Genomic DNA, 20,641 nt, shown 5'->3' with positions numbered 1-20,641 from the left:
AATAAATAAGGGGGGGGGATAGACTGGGAGAGTGAGAAGCAGGCTCCCCGCTGAGCAGGGAGCCTGACATGGGGATGGATCCCAGAACCCTGGAATCATTACCTGAGCTGAAGGCAGACCTTAGCCGACTGAGCCACCCAGGCGCCCCTCACCTACAATAAAATTATTTCCTTTCTAGTTTAAATGCTGTTACCAGGAAATTATTCTCTGCAGACTTTCTAAGGCTGTCCCCTGATGTCCCTCTTCACATATAATCTCTCCTCGGAGGCTTCTATCATGTGCTCTATCGGTACTCACACATAATTTGGGTCTATTGGTGAATTTGGGGTCTTTTAAAAAAATATTCTTCCCTAAATCCTGTTCATTTATATGAGCCTCTCAGTCGTCTGTACCTCCAAACCCAATGCTGGAAAACTTGAACTGAAGCATTAGGATTAGAAGCACCTAGAATAGATACATAACCTACGTTGGTCTTATGCTGATATTCTGAGGGGTGAGGTGTCTATAAAGGATTGTCCTAGGACTGTGAAAACCCACTCTCATTCCAAAAAATTGATTTTTGTTGCTGCTTTGATTTGGTAAGATCTCTTCACTCATATGGGGGGGGTAGTTGCCTGTAACCACATTAAGCCCTGTTTCTGACCATCGTGATTGGGGACATTCTGATTACATAAAGTATGTTGAGGCTGGACCCTACGTAGTTCGACAGAACTCGGAAAAGGGCTTCAAATTCCTTAAATACTCCTTCCTCTTCCCCGTCCCTAAGGCACCGGCCGGATCCAAGATGGCTTCCCCAAACAGGTAACTAAATGTTTTAGTTTAGAGCGCCCCCACCGGCGGGGGTCAAAAAAAAAAAAAAAAAAAAAAGATGCCGATAGGCCTGAACGCCTGTGAACTGAGCAGTCAAAGGCAAGCTGCTGCCAGATTTTATTTTCAATCAGGCATATCTGTGGTTGCCTACGTACCCTTCTCAGCCTTTTAGGACCTCCCACCCTGGAGAGACTTCCTGGATGGCACTCACACTACCTTGCTGGAAGAGGCCGGGCGTCAGCCCTGCCATTGGTGGGTGGCCGCGTAGGTGGGCGGAGCCGAGGGAGAATGGACTACCAGCAAGCTAGATTGAGGCGAGGGCTGGCCATGCTCCGCCGGAAGGCGCCTTGTTCTCCGAAAGGGTGAGTTGAAACGCTGGCTGGAAAGGAAGCACCAGGACTTGTTCAGGTAGGCTTCCCTCTCACGCCTGCTCATCAATGCCGGTCCAAGAGTCTTTGCAAAACTAAAGCTCTTAGAATTGGTTTCAGTAACTCATCCTCCTCCTCGCTCCCCCGCTTCTTACCCGTCCCCCAGTTGTGAGGGATCAGGTGCTGGGTGATGCTCTGGACTGAACCATTCTCCTTTGTGAAAGGCCGGGGGAGAGGGCGGCTGCTGGGCCGCGGGGCCCGAGTTGGGCCAAGCCGCGAAGGGGGCTGCCCCGCCGCTGTGGGGTTTTTAGGGCTTGTCATTGCATTATTGGGCGTGGTGTAGATTTGAGGCAGCTCCTTGTTCTCCTTGCCCCTTCGTCGGAGAGAAAACTCCCCGGCTCCGTTTGGTTACTCCATACTTTGGTCTCAGAAGTGGGATGTTAGGGTTTTTTTTCTTTTTTTCTTTTTCTTTTTTTTTTTAATAATAAAGGTGGGTAGGAAAGCTTGGGGTGAGGGTGTGTACATTGTTATGCATTATTAGGTGTAATTTCTGTGGGTCTTTGGGAGGGAAGATCAGGCTTTTGGAGAGTGTTTAGAGATGGTGGGAAGAGAGGAGCTCAAGCTTTGCATCTCCATTGACAGGTCTGCAGAGCTTACTGGTCTTCTGTTGCATTATGTAAACTCTTCACTAGCAGAAGACCCCTCCCCCTGCCTCGGAGCGAATGCAGTTTCTTTATTTACCTGTGTCTAGTGTCGCAGGAAATTTTCCAGCCATTGCAGCAGCTGTGCAAGTGCAGCAGCTCCTGCCCTTAAGGGGCAGTCCTAAAGTGATTAAGGTCTTCAAAGAAGTGTATAGTGGAGGTGTATGGGCGTATCGATGTTTAGCGGACCAATCTTTTTTAAGTGACTAAGAATAGTGAGGTGGGAGTCGAAGACTTAAGAACTCGTTGTCCTAATGGAATTGCCCCAAATTCAAGCCAGAGGAGCTGCGTTATCAATGTCTATTGCATCCTACTCTCACACCAGAATCCAGAAATTATTTAGTATTTGTGTTGTTCTGAGCCTCTCAGTTCAGTCAGGGATTCTCTGACTGGGTTATCCTTAAGAATCGGCTGAGGTCCTGTCTGGTGTGGGACACTTTAGATGCTAGAAGGTGAGTTTGGGATTTGAATAAGGTCCTCTGTTAGTTAATTAATGTCTTCTGCTTAGGAATTTCTTTTTTAGTGCTCATCAAACAGGCTTCAGAACAAATTGTGGTATTTTGGACTTATCCACCCCAAGAGAGTTATAAGGAAAACATTTTCTATTTAAGAAGACCTGGGTTGCAAGAGACACATGCCAGTGGGTCTGCAAGGCATGATGAAGGACATTGGCCAAAGAGAGGGTAGGCGTGGGTGAAGAGACAGGCCTGGGGGAAGGTCTAAAACTGAAGTAGCGAAGGAGTAATGGATTGAGATCAGGGATTTGATGGAGCAGTGTATGGATACTTGCACAGTTCACACCTTCCCAGTGTTTGATCTATCCTGTGTATCTGACCTTTTGATTTTGTCAGTTCCCAAATTGATAAAATCCATTTATTTAGACATGGGTAGAAAACGATAGAAATAGGGACGCCTGGGTGGCTCAGTCGGTTAAGCGTCTGCCTTCAGCTCAGGTCATGATCCCAGGGTCCTGGGATCGAGTCCCACATCAGGCTCCTTGCTCGGTGGGTAGCCTGCTTCTCTTCTGCCTGCCGCTCTCCCGCTTGTACTCTCTCTCTGGACAAATAAATAAATAAAATCTTTAAAACAAACAAATAAATAAAAATTTTAAAAAAAGAAAATGATAGAAATCTACTGAACTGGTTGTGAATCACCAGGAAATACAGATCTTGTATTTTCTGGGACGGTCTCTGCAGCACCACCAGGTGATGGGGTGGAAGAATCTTGGCATTGTGGTCACCACTACTGCAAAGTTTCGGTTATAAGAGGAAAAAAATCTGACATTTTATATGAAGGCTCTGATAGGTAAGATGGAGTTTCCCATAGGTAAGGTAGGATGGTGAAGGGGAATTAGTCTTTAAAAGAAACCATGAGGCATCTGGGTGGCTCAGTTGGTTAAGCGACTGCCTTAGGCTCAGGTCGCGATCCCGGGATCCTGGGATCGAGCACCATGTCCGGCTCCTTGCTCAGCGGGGAGCCTGCTTCTCCCTCTTCTGCCTGCCGCTCCCCCTGCTTGTGCTCTCTCTCTCTCTGTCAAATGAATAAATAAAATCTTTAAAAAAAATAAAGAAAAATAAAAGAAACCATTGTACCCATCTCCTTTGAAAAGGGTGAGTTTTTTTTAAAGCTAAACTACCACTTAAGATTAATTTGTGGGTGCCAAGAACTGTACTCGCTTACTGAAAGAATGAGATTTGATACTGTCATCTGTGGAAGGACTGTAACATTTTTAGAGCATTGAGATGAATGTTAATGCTTTGAAGATACTGTTTGTCCACTGCCCTGCAAGAGTTGTCTTCTGAGCCTACATTGAGCCTGATATCTGGGGGATAAACAAACAAATATTTTCTGGCCCCTCATCTTTACCCCTAAAAGTCACTCCACTTCTGGAGTTGCATTTGGGCAAGTCCCTGATCTGCAGGTCTTTGCATGACCTACCTTGCAGTACTGTGACCAACCTAGTATTTACTGTTTTACCATTAGCAGTCGATTCATTGATATAGTATTGTTTCATATTTTAAAAAACTTTTTATGTCTCCTCTTCAATTAATTTTTTATTCTTTTTCTCACAAAGTTGGTGGTCTTCCCTTCAAACTTCTGTTAACAGTTTTGTTCACTTTGCTTTTTGTTTTAATTCACTGATACTGTGCCTTTCTTGCTTCTGTCTTGTTGAGGCCTTTTAAGAGAGGCAAAGAGACTCTAGTTTTCAAGATGTGTTCTTTTGGTATCTGGTACTCAAGTGACAGTTGTATTTTTATATAACAAAGCTGTTGTATCAACCATTTACTATTGCCTAAAGGTTTATTTAATCATTTATTACGTTCTAAGTTTTATCCTGGATAACCTTTCCCCACCTTAACCTCTGTTTTGTTTTGTGTGTACAAGTGTGTCAAGTTTTAATTGAGCTCTTTTTTGTGTTTTCTCACTCTTTCATATTGCCTTTAAGATTTTCATTGTATTTGTGTTGCAAAATAAGTCTGCCTCTTTGTAGTTGCCTGGATGTTTTCGATTTAAACTACAAAGTGTGTTAGTCTCCGAGATTTCTCATGAAGCTGTTCTGTAGCTAACATTTCTTTTGCCCTCTTTATTATCATTACTTTCTATCCTTCACTAGGTTCTTGGTTGTTTAATGTCACGTGAAGGAAAATGGTCAACTTTAAAATATCTTTTTTTAGACTGATAATTCTATGCCTTTTCAGTTTTTTATTTTTTATTATTATTTTTAAGAAAGATTTTATTTATTTATTTGATAGAGAGAGACACAGCGAGAGGGGGAACACAAGCAGGGGGAGTGGGAGAGGGAGAAGCAGGCTTCCCGCAGAGCAGGGAGCCTGATGCAGGGCTTGATCCCAGGACCCTGGGATCTTGACCTGAGCCTAAGGCAGATGCTTAACGATTGAGCCACCCAGGCGCCCCCCTCTTTTCAATTTTTTTAGACTAATTTTAAAATATCTTAATTCTTGTCTTCAGATTGCAGTAGGAGCTTTTAAAAATAAAGCAATTAATTTCTACCTACCAATGTATGTTACGATATAATAAAAAAAATCCAGCAGACATAAACAGAAAGTAGACTGGCATAGATAATTGCTCTACATTTGTCTTCAGCAGGGATAGATATATTGGAATATATTCCAAGCAGTAGAGTGGCATAAGGCAATCTAGATAATGTTCTAACCCCTTCAAATTCAGACTATCCAAGTATATTCTCATTAATTTGATAAGAGTTTCCAGAATATCAGACTCACTCATAATCAAGTAAAAGTTGCACCGAGTGGGGCTCCGTGCTCAACAGGGAATTTGCTTGAGGATTCTCTCCCTCTACCCCTTCCCCTGCATGCTCTCTCTCTGAAATAAATAAATAAATAAATCTTAAAAAAAAAAAAAAAAAGAATGAAACATCCCTGAATTATCCCCTCTGTACATTTCCAGAGAAATTTATTGTGTATAGTTGCATTTCATTTGGTATTTTCAATGTTTATTTCATTTTAAAAAGGTAATTAAATGACATACTACTGAAATTACGAGGTAATAAGGGGACTGTGCTTTTTTTCTCCTCTGTATGTCAGCAACTTAAATGTAATAGTTATAATCCTTTGGTAATATCCCAATATTCTAGTAATTTGTCATTCTGTAATAACATCTTTTTGTTTTGAGAGTCTGTAATTTTCCTAAACCTATGTCAGTATCTTCCTGAGAAAGGTTATATATTAACTGAATTCTTAATTTCATCCGGGAGGAAGGACATTCAGGAGCTATAAAGTCTTACAGGTTTCTCAAATTGTCTCTCATGGTCATTATAGAAACCTTTGGAATATCCTGCTTTCATTTTTTCTTCCATTACCTACTTTGGGAATACACTGTGTCTTTGGGGATTATTCCTTTGGGACATATTCAGAGGTACAGTGTCCCGGCAGTGACATGGGAATTTCATTTTGGTTGGTTCTAGAAGAAACCAGTGATTTCAGTAATTGAGCTGCATATTTAGAGCCCAAATCATAACAGAATTTCTTAATAGAACATAATTTTCATTTTCTATTACAGATAACAGATATACAGCAGTAAAACATCTACTTAAGTAAACTGAATGGGAAGATTTTTCTGGATTTTTAAACAGGGGCTACCATGTTCCATTAGCATGGACCTTTCACTCAGTGTTTTCTTCTTCATTGCTTCTACTCAGTATTTAGTTATTCTTTTTTTCCTTTGTCTGGGGAGTGGAGCACATTAGTCAGCTCTTTGTTTATTTACATATCAATTCGCCTATAAAATGTAGTGCTTTTGTCTGTTTTTCAGGTATCCTTCCTGTTGGGGGTAGGGGGGCACCTTCTTCATGAGGCCTTAAATAGGTAATGGTTGCTTCCATTCACGGCTGTCCTGAAAGTCATGGAAGTCAAGAGTCGAGGCAGTTTGATCTGGGCATGTGAACTATCAAGGGGCAGCCTAGTCAGTTGGAGACCTGTATGTTCCCACAGTAGGCATTGTGAAGTAAATGGAGTACTGTAAGATAGACACTGGCTTCATTCCTACAAACACAAAAAGTGATTAATTGAATTACCTGGATGTTGCCCTAGACACCAGGGCTGGTTGAAGTCTTCTCCGTGGTTTTAAGGTTAAAGGGCTGTACTGCTTTCTCAGAGTCTTTTCATCGTGCCCAGCAGTCCTGCTATTCTAATTGTGAAACTTTTACATCTATTTCAGTATCCCACCATTCTGCTTAGCAGACCAGCACAGCCAAGTCTCTAAGGAGTGATTTGCTTTGAGAGAGACCTTTAATGGTATACTTTGAAATTATTGGATAGGGAATAATAAACTCCTTTTTCATTTGCCTACTATGTGCCAGACATTGTACATTATCTTTTAATCTTCAGAGTAAACCCTGAAATGTATGTGATTTTAGCTTCATTTTACAGAAGAGAAAAAATAAGACTTAGTGAGGTTAGGTAACTTAGCCAGGAGTAGGACTCTGGTCTGTCCGACTTCAAAACCCCATTCATGATCCAGCCTTCCGCCACTGAAAAGTTCAGTGCTGATCCCTGTGGGAGAACTGTCTTTGACCACACGAGACAAGTAGGCATTCGGTAGCCTGTTAAAGCTGTACCTTTCACAGTTGAAGAACCTTGAGAATGTAAAATTTATTTTTGTCTTTGTATCTCTGTTAAAAGGAAAAAAGAAGAATAATAGTTTGTTTCCTTTATTTAACTTATTTTGAAGATAAGATTATGTGAAATACTTTAAGCTCTACAGAGGAAATTCACTTGGTCAGTCTTGCAGATAACTATTTTTTAGCCAATGCAAGTCAAACTAGTCCACTAAATTTAAATTTTCATCAGTCCCATGTCACTGGGGTCATTTTTTGTGCCTGGAGGCAGGGGTGTGATAATAACAGTGCTTTATAATATTTCTCCTCCCTTCACCACATATACTTTTTTAACATAAATGTTGCAATGAAACAATATCTCATAAATAATTAAGTAAATATTTACATTTTTCTGTTAGGCTGAACAAATGTACATATACTTGGCCCAGTTAAAATGGGGCATGCAAGAGTGCTGTGTGTGTGTGGTGGGGGACCATAAGGAGAACGGGACTTTGTTACCTAAATTTATATATATTGTTACTTATGCTGGATGCCCACAAGTAGCATCATACAAGGTGAATATATTGATCCAGTTAGATATTCCTCAGCTGGAACCGAGAATATTATTTTCACCTTGGTGACCATATGCCAGTGAAGAAGAACTTTTCCAGCTAATTCAGCCTAAGGGCAGTGATCCTTAAAGATTAGGCTCCTATTTTCTGTCTTCAGACTTAGGCCAAAACTCTCGAGTTTTACTGGAAAAAAATCTACAATGAAACTGACTTGAAAATGAATCCACGCCCTATTTTGGGGTCATATGGGTATAGTGTCATCTGTTTGTCTCTTGCCACAGCTTTAAATTGGCCACCACTGAGGCTTTATGGTCCCAAGCCTAAAGGAAATCACTAAAGTTTCATTACTTTTAACAGTAATTATCATACTATGGAAAATAGTCTTATGTATATTGCATGTAGCCCAGGTTCTAAAAAGTGAAGATGCTTATGATTTTAAAATGCCTCTTCTGAATGTTTCTGGTAGGAAACATGCCTCTGCCCGTTTACTATCTCTACAGTCGGAGAGAAGCCCTTGCTGTTGCTCAGAAACCTCCCCATTACCTCTCCACAGCCCCACTCCCACACACCTTTGGCTGGATGTTGAAAATACACTCCCAAGAAAAGTACATTAAATGCCCACCTGATAAGTGAAGGGAATATTGTGATGAACAAGTCATACACAGTTCTTGCCTTTGTGGAACTTACATTCTAATGGAGGGGATCAAACAATTAATTATATAATGAGTTATTCAATCTCTACTATAAAAAGTTATGGATATTACAGGGGAATTTATAATAGGGGCATATAACTTAAAGCATAGTGTAGTAAAGTATTTAAGAATGTGACTTCTGAAGCCACACTGCCCTAAATTTGAATCTGGAACCACTTTTTTTTTTTTAAGATTTTATTTATTTTTTGACAGAGAGAGAGACAGCGAGAGAGGGAACACAAGCAGGGGGAGCGGGAGAGGGAGAAGCAGACTTCCTGCAGAGCAGGGAGCCCGATGCGGGGCTCAATCCCAGGACCCTGGGATCATGACCCAGGCCGAAGGCAGACGTTTAACGACTGAGCCACCCAGGCGCCCCTGGAACCACTTTTCACTAGCTGTGGGATATTGGGCAAATTACTTAATCTCTTGGTGCCTCAGTTTTCTTTTTTTTTTTTAAAGATTTTATTTATTTGACAGAGAGAGACACAGTGAGAGAGGGAACACAAGCAGGGGGAGTGGGAGAGGGAGAAGCAGGCTTCCCGCGGAGCAGGGAGCCCGATGTGGGGCTCGATCCCAGGACGCTGGGACCATGACCTGAGCCGAAGGCAGACGCTTAACAACTGAGCCACCCAGGCGCCCCAAGGTGCCTCAGTTTTCTTAACCTGTAAAAAAAAGTTATTTCAGGCTTAATAAAATTAAATATGTTAATGCATTTTCATTGTTTAGAACAGTGCTGGGCATGTAATATATACTCAGTAAATTTGGCTTTTTATCTGCACCATCAGGGAAAGCTTTTCTTTGAAATGATGATGTTGAAATGAACTTTGAAGATATGTAAGAATTAAATAGACTGGAGGAACCAGTTAGAAGGCACTTGCAATACCTCAGAGAAGTGAGGATGATAAATTGATCCAGAATGGCAGTAGAGACAGAAGTGGATGCATTTGAGAGATATTTAGGACGTAAAGGTAGGATTTTAAAATAATGGATATGGGTCATGAGGAAGAGGTTTTCTGGTCTCTGCAGCCATGACTGAATGGGAGATGCTGGAGAATGATTACCCTCCTTGTGTATGTGCATGTGTGGTGGTGGGGATGAAGGAGACTAGACAGACTACCAAGGAATCAGTCTCCTTGAGGTAATAAGCCTGTTATAGGGTCAGTTAAGCATCGGACTCTTGATTTCACCTCAGATCATGATCTCAGGGTTGTGAGATCAAGCCCCACGCTCAGTGCTGAGTTTGCTTGAGATTCTCCTTCTCCCTCAGCCCTTCCCCCAACTCACGCAAGTGTGCTTTCTCTCTCTCTCTCTCTCTCAAATATATAAATAAATCTTTTTTAAAAAAGTAAACCTGTTAAAGGAAGAGTTGGACAGGTGGGTCAGCTAAGGAGACTGGAGACACTACCAAGAAAAGCCTTGGAGCAAGTAGGTGTACAGGTCGGGGGTTCAGGGTTGACATCTTGCGGAGAGATATAAACATATAGATAATTTGTTGAAGGAAATAGTAATAGTTGAGGCCATGTATGTAAATTAGACATTCTTGAAAAAAAGTGTAGAATGAGAATTAAAGAGGGCCTAGGATCAAACCTTTGTGAACTTCAACAATGAAAGCCTGGTAGAGGAGAAGAGTAGCAAAGCAGAAGTGGCCAGGGAAGTAGAAGGAAAACCAGAAAAGTCATCCTAATGTCCTGGAAGTAATCTGAAAAAAGTATTTGAGAGCGGGAATGGTTTTTCTAAAATCTTTGTGACCTTTCTTTGGATCCCTGAGAGCATTTAGGTCTCTTACCCCTCAAGGTTGAATACTCTGACTTAGAACATCTATCTATAGCAGGTTTAGGCTGACTGAAGCCAGTTAGTTGAACATAATCTTCAGACTTTAGAATCTAAAGTGTAGTTATTCCTCTTTGCCTTAGATTAGATTTAATATAGAGAAAGAGAGCCTGGGGCGCCTGGGTGGCTCAGTCGTTAAGCGTCTGCCTTCGGCTCAGGTCATGATCCCAGGGTCCTGGGATCGAGTCCCACATCGGGCTTCCTGCTCCGCGGGAAGCCTGCTTCTCCCTCTCCCACTCCCCCTGCTTGTGTTCCTGCTCTCACTATCTCTCTCTCTGTCAAATAAATAAAATCTTTAAAAAAAAAAAAAAAGAGAGCCTGAGTGCACATTCAAGTACATAGATATTAGCCTGCTGAAATTAACAAATTATTTTGGTGATCCTCTGGAAGGCTGACTAGCATCTCCTAGGTAGGTGGAGACACTGGCAAAACCAAATTTTTTCCCCAACGATCTATCCAGCAACATTTGTTGACTATCTCCTAGGACATAGTGTTTATATGCCAAATGCTGTGTTAGGTGTTTCATCAGTCTTCATTAATGGCCCTGTAACTTGATTCCCCTTTGTACAGAAGAATGAACTAGACTCAGAAAGGTTAATTTACTTGGTGGGACAGAAATTTGAACCCAGGTCCCTCTGATTTCAAAGCTCATTATATTTTCATGTACAAGTATAACTAAAATATAAAGTAGAAGATACTTATCCTAAAAGAGTACTTAACAAAATGGTATGAAAGCTCAAAAGGAACTGATTACTTTGGGCTTGACAATGAAAAGTAGGGATCAGAAGGCTTTCAATTATTACATCCAGTGGACATTTTAAATTATATTGTCAGACATTTTTGCTTTTGTTTGATATAATGGATCACTCTTTCCCCCGGCAATTCTCTACTCTGTTTGCTTCTCTGACATTGCACTGTTTGCCTCTCTAGCTTTTCCTTCTCTGCCTACTTAGGTGTAGCTTATTCTGATTCTTTTTTTTTTTTTTTTAACTTTTTAAAGTTTTTATTTGAATTCCAGTTAGTTAGCATGCAGTGTAATATTAGTTGCAGGTGTACAATATAGTGATTCAACACTTCCATACAACACCTGGTGCTCATCACTGCAAGTGTACTCCTTAATCTCCATCACCTATTTTACCCCCACCCCCCTTAAGTAGGCTCCATGCCGAACTTGGAGCTTGAACCCACAACCCTGAGATCAAGAGTTGCATGCTCTACTGACTGAGCCAGCCCAGTGCCCCACTTATTCAGATTCTCAAATCCTATTTATTTATTTATATATGTGTGTACGTATGTATGTATGTATGTAATCTCAACCCCCAACGTGGGGTTCAGACTCACGACCCCAAGATCAAGAGTTGCTTGCTCTGGGGTGCCTGGGTGTCTCACTCAGTTAAGCATCTGACTCTTGATTTCCGTTCAGGTCATGATCTTAGGGTGATGAGTTCAAGCCCTGCATCAGGTTCTATGCTGCACATGGAGCCTGCTTAAGATTCTTTCTCTCCCCCTCTCTCTGCCCCAGCCCCCAAAAAGAGCCTCACGCTCTTCCGACTGAACCAGCCAGGTGCCCCTGATTCTTAAATCCTGATGTTTTCCTGGGTTCCTCCTTAACTTTCTCACTCTACCTCAAAAATCTCAACACTTGGGTTTCCAGCTAAGTGTTTTGTTTAGCCTGCAGAGTGTTCAAAATGTTGGGTTTTTTTTTAATTAGTTGTATGCATTTAAAACCTAGATTTACATAAAACTCTATTTCTGGCATTTGAAAAATCTGAAGTTCTCGCTCAACCTTGGATGTGCATTTCCATATGGCAACACTTAACTAGAGCTGACTAGCAGCTACTCTCTTTGGAATGGTCATGGATTCTTCAGTCCTTCATAGACCCCAACATTCCCTGTTGTCTCCCCAACAGTATTGGTGCAGTTTTTTGTATACTTGCTCTGTTCTACATACTCCCTGGGTGAGCTCCACTGTTAAAACTACTGTTTAGATATTGGGAATTCTAAATTCTCACCAAGCCAACTTTTAGATTTATACATCCAATCTCCTATCAAATATCACTACTTAGCCTGCTCTGGGCAACTCAAATTCAACATGGCTGGACTCAACATGGCTGAAGTCATCTTTCTCTCTAAACTCTAGGTTCTATGCATTTTTATCCCTTAAATATTTGTTACTCAGCTCTGTCCCTTACTTATCATTACCTTTTGACCCACATTGCTGTGATTCAGGCACTAATCGCCTTGTTAGGGTTCTTGGTTACAAACAACAGAAATCATCTTTTGGCTAACTTAAGCAGAAAGGCGATTTATTGGAAAGATATTGTGTGGCGCTCACAAAATCAATATGAATGCTAGACAATCTGGTTTAGAAAATGATCTGAAACTAAGGGAGGTTAGAGACAGAGAAATGTCCAAGGTCATACCCCTGAATAGTCTATTTAGGATGCTGTAGTAGAACTCTAGTGTCTGCCACTGCTGAGTATTGTTTAATTGGTTGGTTCTGGATCTTTGTATTACCTCTGCAAAGTCAAATTTCTCTGAAGGACTGTCCACTTAAGCTAGTCTAGGTCACGTGTGTACTTTGTCTTTGCCAGGAAGAGGAAGTGGGACCCCTCCCTCCAGCCCCCACTCTGATTTCCCATCTCCTCTAACAGTCTACAGTGAGAGGTAAGATCCAGCCTTCCATTGAGAGTTCTACTTTGAGCTATTCCCCCAATATAGGAAAGGGGCTTTTGTTGCTGAGTAGAAAAAAAAATGACATTTCTACTATCCAGCTCTTTTCTGGACTACCACAGCAGCCTCCTGACTGCTTCTATGTCCTCTGACCCTTCATTTCCCAGATATATTCTCTATTCAATAGCCAGACTTAGCTAACCAAAATGCAGTTCTGATCTTGTCATTCTATGTTTCAGTGGCTCCTCATCCACCTATCAGGAAATGCTTTAGCATGGTGTTCAAGGCCTTCCTTGAAGGGTCTGGCCTTACCTTATCCTTTCAAGCTCATCTAATTTCTTTTTGTGATTTACACTTGGGCAAGACTGAACTAGAGTTCCTTAGAGTTTCCTCTGCAAGTCTCATGCTGTTTGCCATTGCTGTGCTTTGTTTTGACTTTGCTCTTATTATCCCTACTGCCTGAATACTCCTTTCTTGTAGCCCACTTTATCTTCCTTAGTTAACTCCTCCTCATCTTTTAAGAAATGACTTTTTTTTTTTTAAGATTTTATCTATTTGACAGAGAGAGAGAGAGCACAAGGGGGAGCTGCAGGCAGAGGGAGAGGGAGAAGTGGGCTCCCCATGGAGCAGGGACCCCAATGCGGGGCCCGATCCCAGGACTCTGGGATCATGACCTGAGCCGAAGGCAGTTATTTAACCAACTGAACCACCCAGGCGCCCAAGAAATGACTTTCTTGATAACCTTTTCCTTCTAAGTTAATAAGTCCCTTTCATCTGTATTCCTGTAATAGCCCCCTGCTTATTTCATTGCACTTACCATCTTGTATTATGATTGTTTACATTTGTCACTATTGTCGTAGTCTCTATTTTCCAACCTCTCCCCACTTATATACCCAAATATACTCCTACGTGTTGTGAGTTCTTTGAGGGTAGAGATTATGTCTTATTCACCTTTGGTTCTCTAATGTTTCCACATTAGTTAGTGTATTATATGCTCAATAAATGTAGACACAATGAAGAGGCATTTGATGTAGATCTTAGGAGGTAAGATTTTGATGAGGCAAAGAAATGAAATAAGGATGGAGTATAATTTGAAGACAGTAGCATTAGCTAGGCTATAAGAAAAATATATGACAATAGGAAGTTGGGTTTTTTTGTTTTTTGGCTAGCCTATCAGTGTATATGTAGAAGGATAGTGGGAAATGAGATTGGAAAGGCAAGATGTAGTCTTAAGATTTATATCTTAAGTAACAGGGAACCTTTGAAAGTTTTTAAGGAGGAGACTGATTTGAACTCACTGTGTTTTAGGAAATTAATCTGGTAGCAGAATGGATTCGTAGGGGAAGGGATCAGTTATGAGGTTTCTTTTTTTTTTTTTTAACATAAATAACTGCATAAATAAAGAGGTGGCAGCAGAAATAAGAGAGTCAGATAGATGAACCCTAACTTTCCTCTTAGTTTCATAGTTGAATCACTCATCTCTCTAAGCCTCAGTTTTCTCATCTGTACAAGAGGGTTGACTTGATACGATTACCAAAGTCCTTGCTAGCTCCAAAATCTGTCTGTGACATATTTCGGGAGAGTCCCTGAGACTTGGCAAATGATTGGATGGTGGATACAGGAGGTTTCAGAGATGCCTTTGAGGTTTTGAGTCTGAGTGAATGAGAAAACAGTATTGTTGTTTAAAGGAGTGGTATTGGTGTTCCTAATAATAGTGGTAATGCTAGGATCTTTAAAAATAGGAGGGCTAAGGCCAAGTTGACCTTCCTCAGTTATGTCCTAGAGTACAGAAAACAGGATTTCATTATTGAGACTGGTTTCATTTCAGGGGAAACTAGTAGTCAGGAGGTAAGCAGCTGATTTTAGCGGTTGTGTACTTTGAGGGATTTAAGCTTGGGTACCATCATTCTGGGGTTGACTAGTATCATTGGGAATTAGAGTGGTCTCAAGTGGCATTGCAAAGTGGATACCGGCCAATATGTCAAACAGGCTGTTTCAAGAGAAGTGATGTGAGGGTCAGAGATCAGGTTTAGGGGTGAGGAGTGGATGTGTGTTTTGGAGGGGAGGGGTCTGGGAATTGCTAGAGGGCACCTGGGATTACTTTCTAGAAAGTGATACTGCTGCCCAAAGGTTGGAGTATCAAGAATACAAACCAGCATTATGGTTGTGGCAGAAAGAGTGTTTATCTTTTAAGAGTAAAAGGCCCCATATAACAGCAAGTGGGCTGACTCACTCCCATGATGGAGGGAAGATTTGTCCCCTTTTAATGGGGAGTAGAATCTGGTATAGTCACTACAGGAGAAGGGATAGACAGGGCTGCTAGAAGGTAGGGGATTCACTGGGAGGCGGAGTTGGCATAGTGTGGAACTCTCCCTCCCGGGTTTACGCTCTTTAGTGTGCAGAATACAGTGTAGGTAGTAAGGAATTTAATCCCCAGTACTAGTTTCCCACAGCAGGAGACAGTGCTTCTGGCCAGGCCCCTTTTTTTCAAGCAAGCTGCAGGCTTCGCCTCGGCCCTAGAAACCGGATAGGCCTCTCCGTGCGCTCTCAACCTAACCCGTGGTGGCGGGGGAGGGGAGGCTCTCTCTAGTTAGTCCCACCCTTTGCGCTGTTTTGCGTCCTTGCGCTTCTGGTGAGTGGCAGTAGAGTTTAGCCAATGAAGATGCGGGGCGGGCGGGAGCATCAAGTTAGGTTGCGCAGGAGGAGGGGGGGAACTGGTGCTGGAGAGACAGCGAGAGGGGCGAACCGGCCCCCCACGGCCGCTGCAGGTAAAGGCACCTCTCTTAGCCCGCTGGGGTGAGGCACAGCTCCTTTTCTCCTTCAGGTTTTTGTCGGGCCTTCCAGCCTGTAGCTTCCGCCCTAACATTGCTCCCACCCGGGCATCCACACCCCCCCCCCCGCCCCGCATCTTCCCGTCTTGGCCATCCCCACCCTGGAGGGCACCCCGCTAGCTCCCTCGGTCAAGTGCATGTACCTCATTTCCATTTTGGGGACGCCAGTTGTCTGAAATCTCCCCCCTCTGCTGTATGGGCCTTACTGGCAACAACCCCGGCAGTATGAGCAGGTAATGTACCCGGGTCCCCGCCACCCCCACCCCCAGTAGCGTTTCCCTCTCAGTCAACCCCTCACTTCCTTACCTTTCCCCTTCTCTTCTTTCATATGAGTACATAATTTCTGTAGTTTCCCCTTTGGACCCTGAATATATATACATGGTTTTAGCTTTCATAGTTGCCTTTTTACTTTCTCTGTTTGTTCAGAAAGGCTCACTTTACCAGCCATGTTTGCCCCCAAATGTCCATACCCCTGATTGAGGTGTGAGTGCTTTTTCCTTAAGTAATTGGGAAAACAAAAACAGAGTAGCCACATATTTGGCAGTGAGAATGGTGAAGATAGAGAAAATGGCCTAGGATCTTGATCTTCTTGAGGAAATCTCTTGAGTGGTTCCAAGTTAATAGCTCCATTTCTTATGCTCTATGTCCTTCCATCCTGATCCCTTGCTGACCCTAAATTGTGATTACATTCACCTTGGATGTTTATTTCCCGTTTCTTTATTAGATTTGAGACTCTCTGGGTCTTACAATGTCTCCGTGGTAGTTTTTAAATTCTTCTTTTTAAAAATTATGTTGGTGATTTTCATTTTAGGCCTTCTGATTATTTTATCTTCAAGGGATTTCTCATTTAGATTAAGCTGCTTGTAACCATCTTGTGTTTCAATAATGTGTGTTTATGTCTGTCTTCAGCTGAGCCTCTTGAAAGGATACAGTTTCCAATAACAAGATTTATACTTTGAAGTAAAATAGTTTGTTCTTTTCTGAATCTTTGAGCAGTTAGAGGTTAAGTGGGCATGGGTGGTACTTTCTGGAAGTGTATATTACAAAAAAAGGTCAGTATTTGTCTATGGCATTAGTTCATTATCTTCTAAGAGGATGAGCAGTACAGAGAAGTCTGGAAAATGGATGTTTGTAGTTCAGTTTATATAATTTCATCTATTGGACAGCTGGACTAACCTCTGTTGCAGTGTTTCTTGTCCATCATAATAAACTATGATAAACTCCCTTTTGAGAGACCACCATAGAGATGTTGATAACTCTTCCAATCCAGGCATGCTTCTCCACCCCCTGCCCCCAGTTGTCTTTTACAGATCCTCACTGGCCAAGAAGATTTTTAGTTTTATTGAATATAAATACCCTAAACAATGAGATGTGTCTTCCTTTTCCATTTGATAAATATAAAATTATGTCATTGAGTATGCACTTTCAAACTACACATACCTTTCATCCCCTGATCGAGAATCACTGCTTTGTTGAAAGGTATGGGGAGATTGCAATGGAAAATATAGAGTAGAATGAAAACAAAGTCCTTTATGATCAGACGGACATGTTATTGAAATAGGCAAGGGAAAGGAGACTGGTAAAATAGGAGAGTTGGGATTTTATAGATTCCTTCAAAAAAAAAAAAGGAAGTATATCAAAGGTGGTAAATCTGCAGAAGAACATCAGTTTTTACTTACTTCATGGAGAAGGAGTAGTTCCCCCTTTGAAAGAAGGTGAGATGAAAGGCTGTTATATAAATTATTTCGCATTAACTGGCTTGTTATATGGAGATTATGGATAGGTGGCCTCGTATTCTAACTTAACTGGCTGGTATGTTTCATTTTTCCCCAACTCCCCCCAAGGTTTCTGTCATTAGTTTAAAATTATAGGAAGTGAATAAGTGCAATCATCAAACTCTGTCTCTCCTTTTGAGCCTATACATGTATTTCTCTTTGAGGCAGTGGTAGGCCATGACTGGCTTTTCATTCTCAATATGAAAGAAGTCTAGTATGACTTCTTTAGGCAACGGTTTGACTTAGGGATATCTAAGTGCCTCATATATTTGAAAGCTTAACATCTATTTATTTACTTTTTAAGATTTTATTTATTTGAGAGAGAGAGAGCACGAGCCGGGGTGGGGTATGGGGGGAGGGTAGAGGGAGAGAAGGCAGCAGACTCCCCACTGAGCAGGGAGCTGGACGTGGACTTGACCCTAGGACCCCAAGATCATGACCTGAGCTGAAGGTAGACACTTAACCGACTGAGCTACCCAGGCGCCCCTTAACATCTGTTTATTGTTACTACCGGTATTTGAACCATAGAAAGATAATTCATGGGATAGATGAGCTTGGTAGAATAGGCCAGATGTGGATATAGCCAGGATGACCCAGAAAGTAGGAATGGAAGGAGGGTTGAAGAAAGTTAGAGGTATGATGGGAGAAGGTTTCATCTTTGAGAGTCAAGGACAACTTAAACATGGGAGTTAGAAAAGAATCAGGCGACTAGGATTAAAAAATATGTACAAAATGAATTAGATCAGTAGAGGTGAGTTGATGCAAGGGGACTGAGAAGTGGTGAAACTTGGTGGTGTGGCATTAAGCCACTGGTGATGTTTTTAAATTATCAGGCCCAGACTGAACCAGGGAAGTAGAACTTTGGCCCAAAAATTGGGAAGGGACATAAATGATATGTACATTGATTGACCTTTAAAAACTTAACTCTTGAGTTGTATGAGGGTAAGGAAATATTTCAGAAACTGTTAGCCTTGTTTCTCCCATGAAAAAAAATGAAATTTCTCTCTGAGATCAGGCTGCTTTGGAGGAAAGGAAAAGTAGCAAGGAATAGTGGAAAGGACAAAATCCCCCATGGAAGAAGAGGCAGGTTATAAACTATTATCAGCATAAACTTCTAATTAGTGAAAACTTTTATTGTAGTTTTTTTTTTTTTTAAGATTTTATTTATTTATTTAACAGAGAGAGACACAGTGAGAGAGGGAACACAAGCAGGGGGAGAGGGAGAGGGAGAAGCAGGCTTCCTAGCAGGGAGCCCGTTGTGGGGCTCAATCCCAGAACCTTGGGATCATGACCTGAGCCGAAGGCAGACACTTAAGGACTGAGCCACCCAGGTGCCCCTGTGGTTTTTGTATGACACCTAATTAGATCTATTTAATGTAACTTCTGTGGCAGTGAATAGGAGATGAAAGATAATAGGTAGCCAAGTAGGGCATAGCTAGAAAAAAGCTGATGGTAGTGTTGAGGAAATTCATAAAATTTTTTAGTAGATTTTTGTTAAATCAAGAAATACATATAACTTTTCTCATTGTCATTTGGAGCAACTTTGGGGCAGGTATTAGGAGAGGCTGGAATGAGCTGGTGGAATAGTTTAGCCAAAAGTGGGAAGCGATATGGATCCTGTGGAGATATGAAGGGTATACAATTACTGAAGCAAGGAAGATCTTGTTTAACATTGGTGGAGATGCCATGTGTACTTTGTAATTTTGTTGTGCCAACTACTGATCAGTCTGTTCTTTTTATATCTGAGTTTCTGCGCTATTTACCCACATTTTATTGTTTCATAAGGATAACGAATAAGTTGAGGAAGGGACAAAGTAGTTTGTGGGTTGTATGGAAAAGTTTTCAGTAAAGTCTGTACTCTGTCACTGACAAATTTCTTCTCTGGTGTCTTCTAAAAGTTAAGAGAAAAGGTCTTATCAAGCAAGGCTTTCCTGAATTGTCAAGTATAGATATCATATACAAAGAACTTTCATATTTTCATATAGTTTAGTTATATTGTGGTGTACTCACAATTCCTTGTTTTAGTTTTTCCTTTTTCCAACATTTTCATGAACTTAAATCCTTAGATGTGGATTTAGTAAACATGCTTTCAGTTCTTTGTAGGACAGTTTTTCTTTTTTTTTTTTCATTTTTTAATTTATTTATGTGACAGAGAGAGACACAGCGAGAGAGGGAACACAAGCAGGGGGAGTGGGAGAGGGAGAAGCAGGCTTCCCACGGAGCAGGGAGCCTGATACCGGGCTCGATCCCAGGACCCTGGGACCGTGACCTGAGCTGAAGGCGCTTAACGACTGAGCCACCCAGGCGCCCCTGTAGGACAGTTTTTCAAGATGGGAAAGTACTGTCTCATCTTAAAATCAAGGAGTACCATTTAGTTTTTATAAGGATTGAATGGTTCATTCCTTATACTGCAAGCAAATATATTAATTCATTAAGTGTTTTTTTGAGTAGCTACTGTGTATGTGATATCTTCCTGTTTCTTTAGGGATCCATGACTAAGACATGGTTCCTACCATCCAGGAACTTTTTGTCTCTTGGGGAAAGAGCAACTGGGCCACTATGCAGGGTTGTGCAGAGTGTGCATTGCACATATTCATTATCATCATCGATAATATGTTTAGTATGACAATTTTCCAGCAGATGGCAGACAAGCATCTTAAGGAGCAGGCAGCTTTTAATAATTTGCACAAAGGAACCATTTGGGCCTTCAGAGAATATGGGCAAGAGACTGGTCATTTTAGTAAAATATTAAGTATAAGTGCTTTAAATAAGGTGCAGACAACACTGAATATTTAAGGAAAGTGAAAGGACCAAGTCATCACAAATTGCTTTGCTGTGAAAGGGGCAGAGGTTCGGACCTCACCTTTTGGAATAGAAGGAAGACCTTTGAAAGGGTAGGAAAGATTTCAGCTGGGAGAGATGCTTGGGAGTGGAGGAGGATGTGTTCTAGGCAGAAGCTACAGCACAATAGGCAAAGATGCAGATAGGAATCACATAGGGGAACTGTGTAGTCTAGTTGGCCTGGAATGTAGGGTATATATAGGAAATGATGAGAGAGAAAGTTGGGACTATAAGTGGAACTAAAGGGGCACCTGGGTGGCTCAGTCATTAAGCGTCTGCCTTCGGCTGAGGTCATGATCCCAGGGTCCTGGGATCGAGCCCCGCATCGGGCTCCCTGCTCTGTGGGAAGCCTGCTTCTCCCTCTCCCTCTCCCCCTGCTTGTGTTCCCTCTCTCACTGTGTCTCTCTCCGTCAAATAAATAAATAAAAAATCTTTAAAAAAAAATAAGTGGAACTAAAATGTAAATTCTTT

General features: G+C 41.6%; 1 protein-coding gene across 6 annotated transcripts in view; it reads left to right on the top strand.

Moving 5' to 3' along the window:
- The first annotated feature begins 1,102 nt into the window (after positions 1 to 1,102).
- The window catches only part of CHD8 (chromodomain helicase DNA binding protein 8), a 61,725-nt gene continuing 42,186 nt past the window's right edge, over positions 1,103 to 20,641 (top strand). For 3 of the 6 annotated variants that reach the window (XM_078053447.1, XM_078053445.1, XM_078053443.1), the window contains exon 1: positions 1,104 to 1,218. The gene's annotated coding sequence lies outside the window, so the exon portion shown is untranslated. Of the gene's footprint in view, positions 1,219 to 15,398; positions 15,492 to 20,641 lie in introns of those variants that run through there. The other 3 variants (XM_078053446.1, XM_078053444.1, XM_078053448.1) reach the window with 3 other exon arrangements.

Source organism: Halichoerus grypus, chromosome 8, assembly GCF_964656455.1.
Source record: "Halichoerus grypus chromosome 8, mHalGry1.hap1.1, whole genome shotgun sequence".
NCBI classification, from domain to species: Eukaryota; Metazoa; Chordata; class Mammalia; order Carnivora; family Phocidae; genus Halichoerus; species Halichoerus grypus.
Note: the sequence above shows the minus strand (reverse complement) of the source record. Positions and strands in the feature narration are given on the sequence as shown.